Source organism: Calidris pugnax, unplaced genomic scaffold (assembly GCF_001431845.1).
Source record: "Calidris pugnax isolate Ruff unplaced genomic scaffold, ASM143184v1 scaffold197, whole genome shotgun sequence".
NCBI classification, from domain to species: Eukaryota; Metazoa; Chordata; class Aves; order Charadriiformes; family Scolopacidae; genus Calidris; species Calidris pugnax.
In genome coordinates this window covers 2,347,153-2,362,855 of record NW_015090936.1, presented here as the reverse complement: position 1 = coordinate 2,362,855, position 15,703 = coordinate 2,347,153, and the positions used below count along the sequence as shown (strand labels likewise).

The following is a 15,703-nucleotide window of genomic DNA, read 5'->3' as shown; positions in this document are numbered from 1 at the left end:
GGGTTTAATATTTTTCCTAGAACTTTTTTTTTTTTTTTTTTTTTTTTTTTTTTTTTTTTTTTTTTTTTTTTTTAAAAAAAAAAAAAAAAAAAAAAAAAAAAAAAAAGATGAAAAAAACCCCGAGGCACAACCCTCAGGCTCCTGATCCAGCAGCAGTTGTCAGTATTTCAATAGTGATTTCCAATAGAAGCAAAGCCAAGCCTGAATCCTCAGATTATCCTCTGCAAAATCCCAGCATTGGTGTTACCAAAGAAAAGATCAAACAGATCAGCTCAGATGGATTGTTATTTCTGTACCTATGTTTATTAACACTTAGGTACATAAAACTAAGGAAAACCGAAGAGGTGCTAGAAAAAACACATAGTGATGTTAACCACAATGGCAAACTAAAAGTATGTACTGATCCTGTCCTTCGGCCAGGAAATATTTTCAAGCTGTTTCTTTTACAGCTAGTCACTGGGTAGGAAATGCTTTTTAGACAGAAAAATATTTTCTTTTCCAGAAGACTCCATAAAATCCACGCACAGAGCATAGTGTATATTTTGATGAGAATTAATTACTTGTTTACTGTGGTAGTTCAACAGACAGCTAATCCCCACACATTGTCTAAACAACTGATTTCCTTCAGTAAGTGAAGAACGGTCAACAGAAACAAAACAGTTTAATTTTTAAATATGCAGAAGTAGGGCATTGGCAACATATCTATAGACTGTAAAAAGCTGAAGAGCGACATTAGAGGATACAGGAGGATATCTTTTGTGTACCTTCCTGTTTTTTCTAAGTGAAGGTATTCGAGAATAAAACATTCCCAAATATAATGGAAATGAGATGTTCTAATATATGAAAATAATGTCCTAAGCCCAGAGCTATTAATTCCTAAGAGCTGTGGGCTGTAGCTTATCATTATCATCTAGAAGTGAAGGATGGCTGTAACAGTCGATTCCATTTCTCCCCAGTGACTAAATCATGTACTAGCTAAATCATTTATTAATGTCAAAGGCTGACATTTTTCAATTAAGATAATGAGATTCTGGAGGCTCTGGCCATCTGAACTCTGTTTATGCATACACTTTTGCCAATTAAAAATAAAGAAAACGAAACACAAAAGGAAGCAACCTGATGAACTAAAAAGTACTAAAAATTTAGCATTAATCCTACCACATATCTGTAGCTACATTCCAAACATAAATATTTATACAAGTAATCACATAGTATTATGGGTTAACACAGGGTTAACAAGATAATAATCAAAACATGCACATTAGAAACTGAAATCATCTCACTCCCCGTTTTAACTCTTCGGTTCCTCAGGTGAGGACCCAGCCTTTGTCCATCCAGTATCTCAGCAGATGGACACACAGAGTCCAAGGTCTGGCCACTCTGGGAGGAGAGGAAAGGGCAAAACAGCCAAGAGAAGAAAACAAGGAAATGCTCACTCACGCTGCAGGGACTTGGGCAGCCTCCCCACCATCCAAAGTGCCCCGCTGATCCTGTGCCAGGTCCAAAGGACACATCCCTCCAGCATCAAATACTGCCCAGGATGGAAATAAATTCCAGATCCTTGTCAATACAACCCCTGTAAGTGAGCATCCTGCCCATTAGAACCTTCACTGTTAACTTCCAGTGGAGTATCTATAATGTAAATGCTGGTAGCAACTCCCATTATTTTTTTAAAGCCATCTCACATCCACTGTTTAAAATAATTCTTTATACTGACCCACTGGCTTGGGGGGAAAAAAAAAAAAAAAAAGAAAAAAAAAAAAAAGACACCACCGACACCACCAAAATAGACAACACAGTGAAAGTTAAGGCAAGCTACACAGGCTAAAACTTCAAAATCCCACTAAAGTTCAGTAAAATCAGGTCAGAGAAATAACATAGCATTGGACTAGTTGGATCAGACGTTACTAAAGAGCTGGCCAGATTCCACACACTTTCTTTTTGTTTTGTTTTACTTACAATTAGTTTGCAACAGATGGTGATTAGCTAGAAAAAACACAATCTCTTTTGACTTCCAGGTGTACAAAACAGAAGGGCATTAAATACTTCCTAGAGCAAGCCTTGGATCTGTACACAGGGTATGGTATACCACCACGCGGGATAACCAGCCCCAGCAGTAAATCACAGCGCAGCATTTACAGCACAAACTCTCGTTATGCCGCCTGTTCGCCCTCGGTCAGACCTATCAAGGCAGGCAAGCAACTGGAGCCACTGAGCAACACAGCAGCCTCGGGCAGGTGCCTGCCTCCAAACTCTCTCCCCAAAGCCTTGTTCAAAGGCTGGACCCCTACAAACCACCACATTAATGAGAATTTTACAAAGCACAAGATTACAGCCCAATTCTCTATGGTGGTGCACGTTGCCAGCCCAAACTCCCTGCTCTGCTGGAGATCTGGACTTTAGCATCTCTGTACCCTGTTCCTGCCCATACACAGGAAGGATTAGAAGGGCCAAAGACACGAGTGCAACTGCCAAGTATTGCGAATCAACCGGGCAAAGCAAGGGGTGTCATTCTGGCATCAACAGCATCACACCCTCTGTTCACCAGGGAAATGTCACCGCACAGCACAGAGGATCTAGTGCATAACGTCACCTCGGCATTACTAGCACTGCAATCACCTTCTTTCAGGAGGAAAAACTAATTACATTAAGGAGGCGACAACATGGTTGAAAGTCTTTCCTCCAGATCCAAGGAAGAATAATAGATGGGTGTACTGTGTCAGTTTGTTCCCATTGCAAAACACTTGCCAAGTCTCATGGAGTGGTCCTGATCCCTGCTCCCTACCTGGCCAGCTGATCCCGCTGGTCGGATGCGAGGTGGCATTGTGAAGGGAGCCTTTACCTGCTCCTTTAGCTGGAAAGCCCTAATATAAAAAGGGCTTTAAGAAAACACTATCTTAAATAAAACTGCTGCATATTGACACCCTCTAGCTGGGATGCTATAAAGACTGTAATTTTTCTGAAAACTGCCTTACACAACAATAATCGCTTTGCATTCACAGTTCTGCATCACAGTAGCAAGGATCTAACATTGTTATCCAACTCCTCAATCTCAGAACATCATTTTACTATCTATATGGGAAGTCATGGACAGCAGGGTAAGGACTAAGTAATTTTTAAAGCAAATGTTTCAGTCTGATTTTATGCAGGTGTATACCAAGCTGTAAAAGTCAGTAAGGAGAACAGATTGAAAAACCTCCCAGAAACCTGTTTAATAAGTAAATAAATAAGAAAATAAAAACATCACCAGGTAGATTTTGGGGTAATAGGGAAGAATATGATAGCACTTTCCTATTGTCCCATGTATGGATTTGAGATTAAGAAAATGTTGAGAACAATATTGTTTTTCCCAGGATGAGGCAAACTGCTCTCTAACTTCAGATCTGTAACAACGTCTGCAGGGTAAGAAACACTTTTTTGTTCCTGAGAAATTCTGGGGAAAAAGACCAAAAAAAAAAAGTGGAGAAAGCATTTTAAACCCTTTGAAGAAGCAAATAATAAGTTTTCATGAGATAATATGAAAATAAGACAAGGCCTCAGAAACAGACTGGATTCACAAATGAGAAATACAGTTTTAGCTGAAAACTGAAAATATTTCCTGAAGCTGGGTGCAGGCTGCACATTGTACCAGGAGGCAGCTGCGGGCACTGTGGGGCCAACAGCCAGTGATGCTCTGAGCCTGCTGCTGGAGCTGTGTCCGATCCATAGCAGCCCCTTATACAAACAGCATTAGGGCCCGGTGCAGAATGACTTCAATAACACACGCTTTCCAAAAAGAGTAATACAGAAACATCCAGTTCAGCTCTCTTAGACATTAAATCTTTTCACATGTAACTAGTCACTCCTTAAAAAAAAAAAAAAAAAAGAAGAAAATCAGATAAGATTTGGACTCTTAAAAACACGTGAAGTAAAAGAAACACAGAATGACTCCACTGGCATTAGCAATGGCACTTAGATTTACACCATTATCAAGATTTTAATTTGAACCAAAAAAAAAGACCCACATATAGACTGGGGCAAAATTTAGCCCCAAGCGAACAAAATGACATCTCTTTAGACATTAATGGCTTCTGAAATTCTCTAGCTTGATACAACATTAGTGATTTAAATGCCAAACCACATTCACCTCGTTTATCTTGGAAAGCTCCACATCCATGTAAGAACACCCTCAGACCATAACAGAGGAACGAAAGGTCAGGCTGTTATTTCCAGAACCACCACAATAAACTTCAGAACAAACAAGGTACAGGCATTTCCCTAGTCAGTGCTGCTCACTGCACGTGGCTATTTTTCTAATATCATGTAAGCATCATGAATAACTTCTGATGTTGAGAAATAAAAATCCTAACCTGAGAAAACAATATCAATGCCCTCTGAAAATAATTTAAGCCAGCCAGAAGTGAGCTGTTTCAGTGCAAGGTTTCTGCAGATGAGGCTCCCAGGCTGTGCCTGACTCCAGGCTGCTCACAGACCTCACTGGTCCCCGGCTGCCAACCCGATCCTCCTACCCCCAGAAGCTCTACATCTCTACAAAGCATTTTATATTAGTCCAAAGCCTCCTTAGATTCTTTGGAATCTAAAGATTCCAAAGAACATCCCCAGATCCTCTCACCTATACAAACCTCACTGCCCCACACAGCTGGACTCCTGCTGGAGCCCATTCCAGGCACAGAAAACCAGTGGGAGCTGCTCCGACTGCAGGGGCAAAATCCCTAAGCTACAGCTCCGGAATGTCTCTTTCCAGGTGAAAATCTTGCCACAGCTCATTTCAGCTAGCACTTGGAGCTCAAGATCTCTCCAACTGTGACCCTCCTTAGGGGAGATGAGCTCCACCACTTCTGCAGCCTGAAGCTCATCAGCATTTTAAACATGAAAAGGACATGGGAGAGTTGCTTCAGAAAAGGGACAATTCAGCAGCGACAAACTAGAAGTTCAGTGAATATTTTTCACTGTCCTGAAGTGCCAGGGTTTTTCATCACCCTTGATCATGAAAGGTAGTTGTCTCATTCGTAGGCAGCGCAGGATCCTGCAGCAAGCCCAAGATTCCTGGTAAGGCTATTCCCTACAGCAGGCAGCCCCAGCCACTACTGGACACCCCCAAGGAAATGACCTGAACTCCATCCGTGCTAGCTGTTGAGGAAAACAAAATCCCAAGTCTTTGCAGTGGAGTAACTCCTTGGAAGTGTGCATCCCATTATCCAACCAGAAGCTGCAGGATTGTGAAGGGGAGGCACAGGGAGTCACACACATCCTCAAATCTAAAAGAAAGAAAAAAGAACCAAATATTGCAACACTGCTCTATGGGGAAAAGGCAACAGCAAGACCTAGCTGGTCTTCTGTCATCTTTCAAACTGTGCAACTCTCTAATTCTACAGCAACTCTGTATTTCAGAGGTACAAGATTAAAACGTTGCCCTTTGAAAATGCTACACATCCTAGCACCAGGCTTCAGGCTCTTTAACGAAAAAAAGAGCCTCTAAACACCAGATCAAAACAAAACAGTCACTCACAGACAACTGCTTCCTAACATTCCTTATAAACCACTGAAAAGTTATATTGCCATCTCAAATGGCAAGATAAAAGTTAATGGATTCAAAGGCAGAGAGATAAGACTGCATTCGTAAATCCGAGTGATTTAACACACATTCATCAAAGCGAACTGTCCAATCTCATAGAAAGTAACATCCCTTCTCTTTAAGGTCCCTTCCAACCTAGAAGATTCTGTGATTCTGTGATGCTCCACCAACAAGAATGTGACAGAGAGCGTTTCGCTCCCTCCATCATCCCGACCGCGTTTCCCAGCAGGCAGCTTTGCTGGTGGCCATGGTGGTGGCCGGGCTACCCAGCCTGGGGGGAGCCAGGAGAACAAACCCACTGTTCCCAGGGCAGCCCAGCTGCTAAGGGGGCAGGCTCAGAGCCGGGGACAACCTCTGTGGCTTGTCCTCATCTGGAGGATTACCGGGCTTTGGGTGTCTCAAGAATCACTGTTGGGTTCACTTTTCATTGGCTATCAGAAAAATTAACCACCCATCACTCTTTAACAGCCTCGCTCATCCCTCCAGCAGTTCATATTAGCAGGAGGCACCAAAGCTGTCTTTACTATCAGGATTTTCAACAGCTCAATAGGCCCTTTCAGCCAAACTATTGAGAGGACCGGCATAAAATTTTCAAAATATCCTTCCTTCTGAGTCTAATCCAAACAACAGAGCACAGCTGTGAAAACTGAAGGCTGTGCAGATCTGTGCTGTACAGGCTCCCTCTTAAAAGCACTGGGACAAGATTCAAGCTTCTACATTTTCTGATTCAAATTTATGGTCAGGCACAGAAAATTCCCGTGGACTAAGGAAAAAAAAAAAAAGAAAGAAAAAAAAATCAACAAACCACAAAGCAAAAAGAACACCCCACATTAAAACTGGTTTAATATCATTCAGCAATGCGGGAACTGGCAGCACAGAAAGCAATACGGACACTATGGAATAAGGAAGCCAGCCACAGAAATATCTCACTTCATTCTCTGCACACACATGCAAATGCTTCTAGGTATGGGTTCACATCTGTCTTAAAATATGAGAAATCTGTTAAATCGCCTGTTTCTGTACCTGGAAGTAACACTTCCTCAGTCCCCTCAAAAGCAATCCCATGAAAAACATCACTCAGCCCATCAGACAATTTGAAATCCTCCACTGCAAAGCAACACAGCCAAAATCCTCTCTCCAATCTTTGTATTGATTTGCTCCTGTTAACCTGATGTTTTCGATCACAATTTTCTGGAAGATGAAAGAAATTCACTGCTGCCTTCTGCAGACACACAACGCAGCGAGCCGGGGCAGAGGTACACGCTATGCCCTGACACCCAGACAGGTCAGGGAGCTGCAGCTTAGTGTTTGCTCAAGTTCAAAAAGTTACTTTTCTGATCAAAAATTGGAAAAAAAATAAAATTATAGATGGAAAAGCTAAAAATGGGCAAAAGGATCTGTTAAATAAATAGTCTCAAAACCTGGGGGGGGGAGAGGGGGAGAGATTAAAACCCTGTTTTTGAAACCTGATGTATTTTTTTTTTCTAACAGTTTTGCTGTTTATCTTTACACTCTACAGCTCCAAGCTGGAGCCAGAAGAACCAGCACTCCTTGACACAACTCTTCTCATGGTGTTCCTCTCCCCAGCAGATGGAAATACTAGAAAACTGAGGACAAGATTTCTTAACATAACACTAGAAACCAAGTTCAGCATATTAATTTGGACTGGATAGTTTTAATAAATATTAACAGAGTTTTTGTTTGCCTGCTTTTTCAACCAGAATGACTGGAGGGAGAGGTATTTCTCCCACCCCAAGAACCCATACCATTTTCAGGTCAGTATCATCATCATCGGCTCAGAAAGCACAGATTAATCCTGACAGCAGGAAAGCTCGTCCCCAGCTAAAGGAAAGCCACAGAGCAGCTGAGATTCTTTCCGGAGAGCCTCCCCCTGCAGTCATACAGAGAGGAAACATTGAGTCCGCCCATCCCTCCTGTATCTCAACACCCAGGCTCGGGGAGGGAAAGGAGAGCTAGAAACTTGCAGGTTCAGATGATGAATTTAATTTTCCCACCATCACCACAGAGGTCCCGTGCCCTTGGTCCCCTGCAGACCCCAAACTAGTCTGCCCTGGCTTCCAGCCAGCAGACACTTGCAGGAAGAAACTCCATAGAATGGGGAGATGTTTGTTTTAAATAAGACTATACAAACTTTCTGTATCTCCTGTAACAGCCCAATGGGCAGGATTGCTGCCCTACTCCACAGTCCAGCTCAAGGTTGGTACTGACCACAGTGGAGCCTGGACCAGATCCCGCTACAAGATCTTCAGGGCAGCTACTCTACCAGTGGGACCAGACTCTGAACATCACTTTTCCTCTCCAGGCACTGAATGAGCAGGCAAGTTTTCAGAAAAGCTTGGTCCAGCAGGTAAAACGCTCTCTGGAAAAGTCTGGCCCTAAACAGAGGCTCTGAATACTTGGAAATGTACTCCAGGGTCATTCTGAAAGCTTTACATGAAACGTATGGAATAACCATCTCTCAAACCCAGAGGGAACCTGGCACGGGAAGAAAGAGATGGCCACAAATCTGCACTTCAGGACATTTAATTAACTTTCTATCTGCTCTCAGTGTTTTTGGCAGTTCCCATCAAATATATCTGGAGAAAATGTTTTCATATGAAGAGACGTTTGAAAGTTGTCTGGCGTGACACAGACCCAACGCCACAGAGGGGTATGGCACAAGACCACTGACCCAAACCGAACAGCACTGCACTGGCACCATAGCTCAGACAGTATAACTTTTTAGTAGTAACTCAGGTCAGAAATATAATTGTTAACATTGCCTGGAAGCACAACCAGTCATGACATTGTGAGAGTGGAGTGAAACAGCACAAAAAAAGGCTCCCAACCTGCTCCAGACCTCCCACCCCCTCCCTTGAAACTCAGCAGGAGGGAGCAGGGGAAGCCTGTGAGGAAACAGAGGCAAACAGCTGGAATGGTAACATTGTTACATTTCCAAATTGACATTGGAATTATTACCGCTGATAATCATTTTGTCAGAAAAGTGGTTACTATTTAAATATTCCCAATGAAAACATGTATGTTCTTCAAAAAGACACGCACTTCAGAAGCCATCACCAAACTGCTAAGGAAAGGGTCACTGCAACGAGATCCATGTAATCATTCTGAGGCCGCATATTATTTGGTTGAAGGGCCATCATCAAAAGAATATCAAGTACCAGAAACACATAACTTCTTTTTTTTTTTTTCTCTTAAGACTCTGTGCATCAAAGATTTATATTTGCCACTCTATATTTTCAGTATGTCAGCAGAGAAAACAAATCATGAAAAGCCATATTAGGTCTTCTGAGGACACATGTACAACCCACTCACATTTCAAATGTTTGGTTGAAAACTTCTGACGCACTTATTGAGAAACAGCCCAGAAGACTAACACTACTGTAACCTGCAACTCTTCAAGCTATTGTTTGAAGTGCAAATAAGTTCAATTATTATACATGAAAGCACTGTTGGGGAAAAAAAAAAAAAAAAAAAAAAAAAGAAAAAGAAAAAGAAAAGAAAAGCACATATTAAACATTGCTTGAAGGGACTTTTTCTCTACGCGTTTCCATGTCTCTAGGCCAGACTCTCATCTTGCTTGCACCAAGAGCCACATCGCTAACTGAGTCAGGGCCGTACGAGGTATGTGAGAGGACAGTAGCACAAAGCCTGGGCAGCCTCACACATCTCCCGTTCCCCAGCCAAAGGTCTGTCCGCTGCAAGCACAACCGCGCTCGGAAGGAAATGGCAACGCTCTGTACACACCACGGCTGACTGTCCTGCTGGCTGCCACCAGGGGTAAAGCGAAAATAACAGGCAGTTAAAATTCTGAACTACTTAGACTGAACGCTTGTCTTACTTCAAGGAAACCACTGCACTTTTTTTATTTTTTATTTTTCTTGGTCATCAAACAGGCTGTCAGTTTCATAAACAGAAACTAGTAGTACACTATAAATGAACCCTTAAGATCATTTCCCAGGGGGCTTTCCACAAGGCAGTCACTGATTTTGATTCTTTTGGTCATAGAATGCTTCCCAAAATTAGCATTTTTCCAGAGCCATTCATTTTCTACAAAGAATAAATAATGAAGAAAAAAGGAACTGCCCAAGCTAAGTGCTGCCAGATGAGCTTGCTGGAATCACAGAGTTTTGTTTTAAAGATTCTGACTGCTGCAAAGTCATAGCAGAAAACTAGTGCAAAAACTTTGATGCCTTGAAAGATATCCTGAAGCTATATAGTGCCAAAACACTGGGCTGTAAGACTTCCTGGACGTTTGCATCCACATGACTCAAGCTTAAATTTCAAATGCTTTTCACTTTTTCCTTCTGACATAATATTTAATAAAACCAGAGCTCAGTAGTAGCACCAGTCCCACTACACGTCTTGCAGTGGTTTCTGCCTAGACAGCTGTTTGTGTGCTTTACACTTACAACCTGTTTGTGTTTGGTTTAAATAAGAGTTTTTCCATATTATTTTAAAAAATGGAAAACTATAATTTGGACTGACTGTACACTACATTTTTCAATAAATGCAAGCATCTGAACACCAGGGATATAATAGAAAGACAGGAAATTCATTTTGAATGTAACAAAAGCACCTAAAACCACATTACATCTGAACACACACAAACAAACATTGTCATAAAACCACTGGGCTCATGATTACCTCGAAACCACCACACATGGGCAACGCTGTCCACAGCTGACTTCTCTTTAGTGACGAGTTTCAACATTATGTATGTAATACGCAACAAAGTCTACCATCCCCAAATCTAAAAGTATCAGTAGATTCAAAACGCAGTGTTACAGGGTACAGTAACAAAACCCAGCAGAACAAGCGATGTGTTTATGAAGTCTCAGAGGGCAGCACTGGCAGGTAGTCCAGAAAGTGAGCAGCAACACCCCCAGTACTGCTGCTTTCACTTCTCTCACTTCCATCAATATCTGCACTGTGGTTTTACTGCTGTATCTTAATGATGTGGAGGTAAATTACACCAGCAACCCAAAGACTATGGTAAAGTGGCCTTACACAACCATATTCCCCATGCTCTTCACAGGGGCTGCACAAGTTACATGATAGCAAAATTAAACCTCCAGGTTCAAGGAATAAAACTTGCCCCAGTAAAGAAGGATCTGAAGCTTTCTGCGCTCCACCACCTACTTTGCTTTGTCTTATCTCGCCCATGTGCAGCTCTCCCCCACAGTACTGCACAGCACACTAGAAAAGATGTGGAACTGTATTTTAAGAAAAAAATAAATTCTAGACATATGAGAATTCACCACAACCATTCACTATTAAATCTTTGCCCAGAAACGGACACAGACTGGGAGTATTGGTAACAATATCAAATTTCCAGATGACTAGACAGAGAATGACTGAAGTCCTACCGTGAACACTTCTGCACGTCCTTATGAAGCCACTTCACCAAACAATGTCCAGCCCTGAAGCACAGCAGTGGCTGGCTGGGCTGGGAGGCAGCAAGGGGGTTTCTCTTGCTGCCCTCCATTGGTATGGGGCAAGAACAGATGACGGCAGAAACCAAATGACGACTTGGCAAGAGGCAACCGCATGCTCAAGCAAAGCATCTGAAACAGCAGCATTTTCCTACCTGGACCTGCAAGCTGGGGCAGGACAGGGGATGGGCTCCACAACACGGCACCCCTGTCTGCTCCCCACAATCTGCCTGCTGCTTGTGCGAGCCCACAGCCATATCACCTCCAGAGGAAAAGCCAGAGCTTCTTCAGAGCAAGGGCTCATGGACACGGCTCAGCTCAGGGACACCCAGCATTACAGCATGAAGCCAGGCAGCACCAGCACCGCCGCATCACCCGCTCCAGGGGAACATGTATTTGGACACGGTGATCACCATTACCTACACGTGTTAAGGGAAGCAGGAAAACTTACATGCAAGGCTTATAAACAGCCTGACCTCAGAAACTATGCACTCACTGGGATTTATTATCTAGAAACAATGCCTGGCATCAAGCTTCCAGGAAAATTTAGGTTTCCAAGTAAATAGCAGTCATCTCTCAGACAGGCACACGAAACTGCACGAAGACCTTGTTTTCAAAAACCACTTCAGAGTCCTCACAGCAGCATCGTTGAGGCCAGAGGCTCCAAAATCCCAGCTGCAGCACCAAGGGCTCCTGACCCTTGTGTGCCAAACCAGGCACAAAGGGCACATTTGGAAATAATTTTAAAGAAAAATTTCAGAAGATTTTTGGCATCATTTCAACTAGTGCCGCTGCCACGAACACTGAGCCAAATATCAGACTACACTGCTTTTAACCATCAATAAGCTCTACTGCAAACGCATATGAAAAATATACCCCGAAGGTACAGCAAGCCCCAGTCCCCTCAGCAGGAAGGAGCACCCTCAAATACCTGAAGCACCCCCTGGTCACTGCTCCAGCAGAGGAGAAAAGGAGGCACACACGTGTGTGGTACATTCACCCACACTTACTGAACATAAATCAGGAATGCTGTCACAGAAATTAGAGGGGAAAAAGTCTTAAAAGACACAGCCCCAGATCATCTCTTTTATATTAAGCATCAATAATACTAATGGCTGTATACCTGCAAAATCATAACTTCTTGAGTACCACACCAAAGACTTGCTGATCGCTATGGTATATTCCTGCAATGTCCCAGCTGTGCCATTTCCCATAAAACTGACTGTTCCATGAACTTTGGCAAAAATATAGGTAACTGTGACATCACTATAGGTGAAAGAATTGCAAAAACAGGAAAGGAAAGGAACAACAGAAGAAAAAGCAGGCTTCACTGTATTTTCAAGGGAATTCCAGAAACCGGCATATTTACTTTTTTCTAGCTTATTCCTTTAATCCGTTGAACTCAATTCAACATATCTTCCAGAAACAGCGAGGCTTCTTCATTAAGCAGCAGAATAACAGGAAAAGCTTCCATCAAAGAGAAGTGGAGTGGAGAACTGAGTGACTTGGGAAAAAAAAAACAAAAAACAGAAAGAAAAAACAAACAAAAAACCAAAACAAACAAAAACCCAAACAATCATGGCTTATTCCAGCACAGCCAGAAACCAGTGCCCCCAAAAGGGGGAGTGCATTTCAGCAGCAAGTGGCCATGACAGCAGTGGGGAGATGTCCAGCTCATGCCCCAGCTCGCTGTGTTTTTGTAATCCAGCTGCTGATCACGCTTCATCCCTATTGCGTATGCGTGAGCTCTGCTGCTGACCTCACTACTGGAATTGTACCCATTTAGTCAACGCCAAAAATTTCAGCACAAATTGTGAAACTTGACAGGATCGAGCACATTTGGAACAAAATTTGCTTTTACATGAACGGCCACAGACCAGGAACACGCATCCTTGTTACACACTGCACGAGACTGGGAAAGGAGACCTGCAAGCCATAGATGACCATGTCAGAAAGTGACAGGAGTCTTCACGCCCATTTAACTGAAACATACGCAGCTCCCCTTAGCAATGAGGGCAGGACTCACCTACACCAACAGGCAGTAATTTCCAAAGCTGGTTCATACTTTCCCTTACTGAACCAGGCCAAAAGAAATACTCTGAAAGATGAAAATATTTTCACTGCCCTTTCACTTAGGACGGAGCTGCACTTCACCACAGCTGGATATTAATGCAAGATGCATCTGGTTCAAAATTATGCCACAGACAACTCACACATGAAAACATTAAGAAAACTGTGCCAGCTCCATAATTTCTGCAACCATACATCAGGAGAAACTATAGAAGATAGGGCTGGACCTGCCACTATAGATCCCCCAAATACCCTGCAGTAGTGACTTGGCATAACCTGTAATCGCAGACCACATGAATACAGACCACAAGACATCATCTTCTACCCAGTGACCAAATGCCCCACTGCTACAGCCAAAATCCCATGCTCAGGGCCCTCCTAACACACTCTTGCCAGCCAGGGACAAGCAATGGGCCCCTTCAACACCCCAATGACACCAAGATTTGTTTCACAGCAGCTGGATGCCGGGAGAGAGGGAACTTGGGACAAAGAGAACAATGTGGGACACCTGAAACTGAATTAAGATGTTGAGGGGGAAAAAGAAGGAAAAAAGCAAGTATTGAGTGCCTTGCGTAAGCTCTCCTCAGGGGGACCAGGCAGCATTGCCAGCAGCTCTGGCCAGGCTGGTGATGCACAACATGTAATTCTTGGGGACGGAAGGGGAGATCAGGCTACTTGAAGTGACTAGATTTCAAAGTTCTTTTGGAGAAAACAAAATTCAAAGGGCTTGGGAGTATTAGATAATCTATTGCCCATGCAACTCTGGCTCATGTGTATATGTATTAGGATCCAGCTCTCAGTTACATCCTAGTTACTCCCAGCATCCTTCCACTCACTGCACTGATTTTGTCTGCTGTTTGCTATGTTGTTATTCAAACTCTTGCACGGACACAGCAATATTATGGGCTTCTTTTGTTTATTCCAAGGCGTTCCTCTTCTCCCCATTTTAGGAGCTGTTACAAGTCCAAAGCATCATTTAATTCTGCAATTCCCTGACACTTGTTTTTTAGAGCACCTACAGCTCTTCATATCCCCAGCAACTCCTCTTGACAGGAAGCACAGTAACGGGCACTTAGCATTTTGGGAGGCTTAGGATGCCCAGCATCTCCAGCTACAGGTGACCAAGAGTAGGTTGTACAAAGTCAGTGGCCACTGCTGAGAACTTTGGTGCTCATGGCTTCCCTCCAGCAACAGGGAGGAGCTCAGGCTCCTCTCACTACAAGCGTGTGTGGTGCCACACAAGTAAGCAGGAGGCCCAGCAAGCATCTCCCCTCCAGGCAGCCCCGGTCCTTCCCCTGCAGCAGCATCCCCCGAGGGTACACCCTGCTCCAGAGCACAGGTGATACAGGTGCTGCTTGTGTTCAGTATGGAGAGGTTTCTGGCCAACACAGGGAAACAAATAAATAATAACACGCTGACATAGTTTTTACCCTGGAATCCATTAAACTATGGATGTGGCAGATCATTCCTATTTGCTAAAAATTAAGTTTCTTGTTGTAGAGAAAAGTATGTCTTTTTAAGAGCAGGAATTATTCCCATTACCAGCTACTACAGATTAAAGCTCATGGATCTGCTTGGCTTTACTATCAACTCAAATCAAAATGCTGAATTTTCTGCTTGACGATATCAAAGCAAGTTCTCCATTTGAATTGCAAAAGCAATAATAACCTTTTCTTGTCATCAGCTAAGACCATTGATCCTTACTTAAAACATCCAGTTCTCTCTCACTAGATACTTGCTCTGGAAAACTATATGAAGTCAACACAGTGAAACTATGAAGTGAGTTTTATTTCATCTTGCTCTTTGCCTGTCTCAGATTTCATCCTGAATATGAAACATGCATAAAAACATACATTTAAAAAACATAGAGCCCAGGGCTAGCAGAGTGCGACCTGCTGCATGAGGGTGCGGGCCACCCGGCGGGGGGCTGAGAGGCCGCGCGGGAGGGTACCCCGGTGCCCATGAGCCACCCGAACCCGCAGATTTGGGGGTGGCAAACGGCTCCCGCAGGATATGGTGTTCCCCCCGCCCCGCTCCGCGGGTCCCGCGCAGCTGCGGAGGGGACCCATCCCACCTCGCACCACGGATGCGGGCGGCGGCCGGGCCGGGGGGGGCTCCCCCTCACCTGCGGGGTGCGCGGGGAGAAGCCCCCAAACGGCGCTTCCCTCGCCGAAACCCCACCGAGCCGCCCGCCTCCCGGGGCCAGGGTGGCCGCAGACGCACCGCCCCAGCCCGCCGGCACCAAAGCCCCGCCGGGCAGCGACAGCCGGGACCCGGGACGCCGCCGGGGCAGCACCTCCCTCCCCCGGCACCGTGTGTGTGTCCTGTCCCCCCACCCCGCACACCCACCCTGCGCGGAGGCGGGGGGAGAAGTTGCAACAAACTCCCGGTACCGGAGCGGGGAGGGGGGGGTGATGCTCCGCCGTCCCCGCTCCCACCGCCACAGCCTCCGCCGCCCTCCCCGGGCAGCTCGGCGGGCTCGGCCTCCCCCCCCCCCCCCCCCCGGGCCGGGGACACCTCCCACCAGACCAGGTTGCTCCAAGCCCCATCCAGCCTGGCCTTGAACCCCTCCAGGGATGGGGCAGCCACAGCTTCTCTGGGCAAC

The 15,703-nt window shown here is 44.5% G+C and overlaps 1 protein-coding gene across 1 annotated transcript in view; it reads right to left on the bottom strand.

The window, feature by feature from the left end:
• The window catches only part of PID1 (phosphotyrosine interaction domain containing 1), a 74,759-nt gene extending 73,218 nt beyond the window's left edge, over positions 1-1,541 (bottom strand). Inside the window, exon 1 of the mRNA XM_014951740.1 lies at positions 1,441-1,541. The gene's annotated coding sequence lies outside the window, so the exon portion shown is untranslated. The remainder of the gene's footprint in view (positions 1-1,440) is intronic.
• Between the last annotated feature and the right edge of the window lie 14,162 nt (positions 1,542-15,703).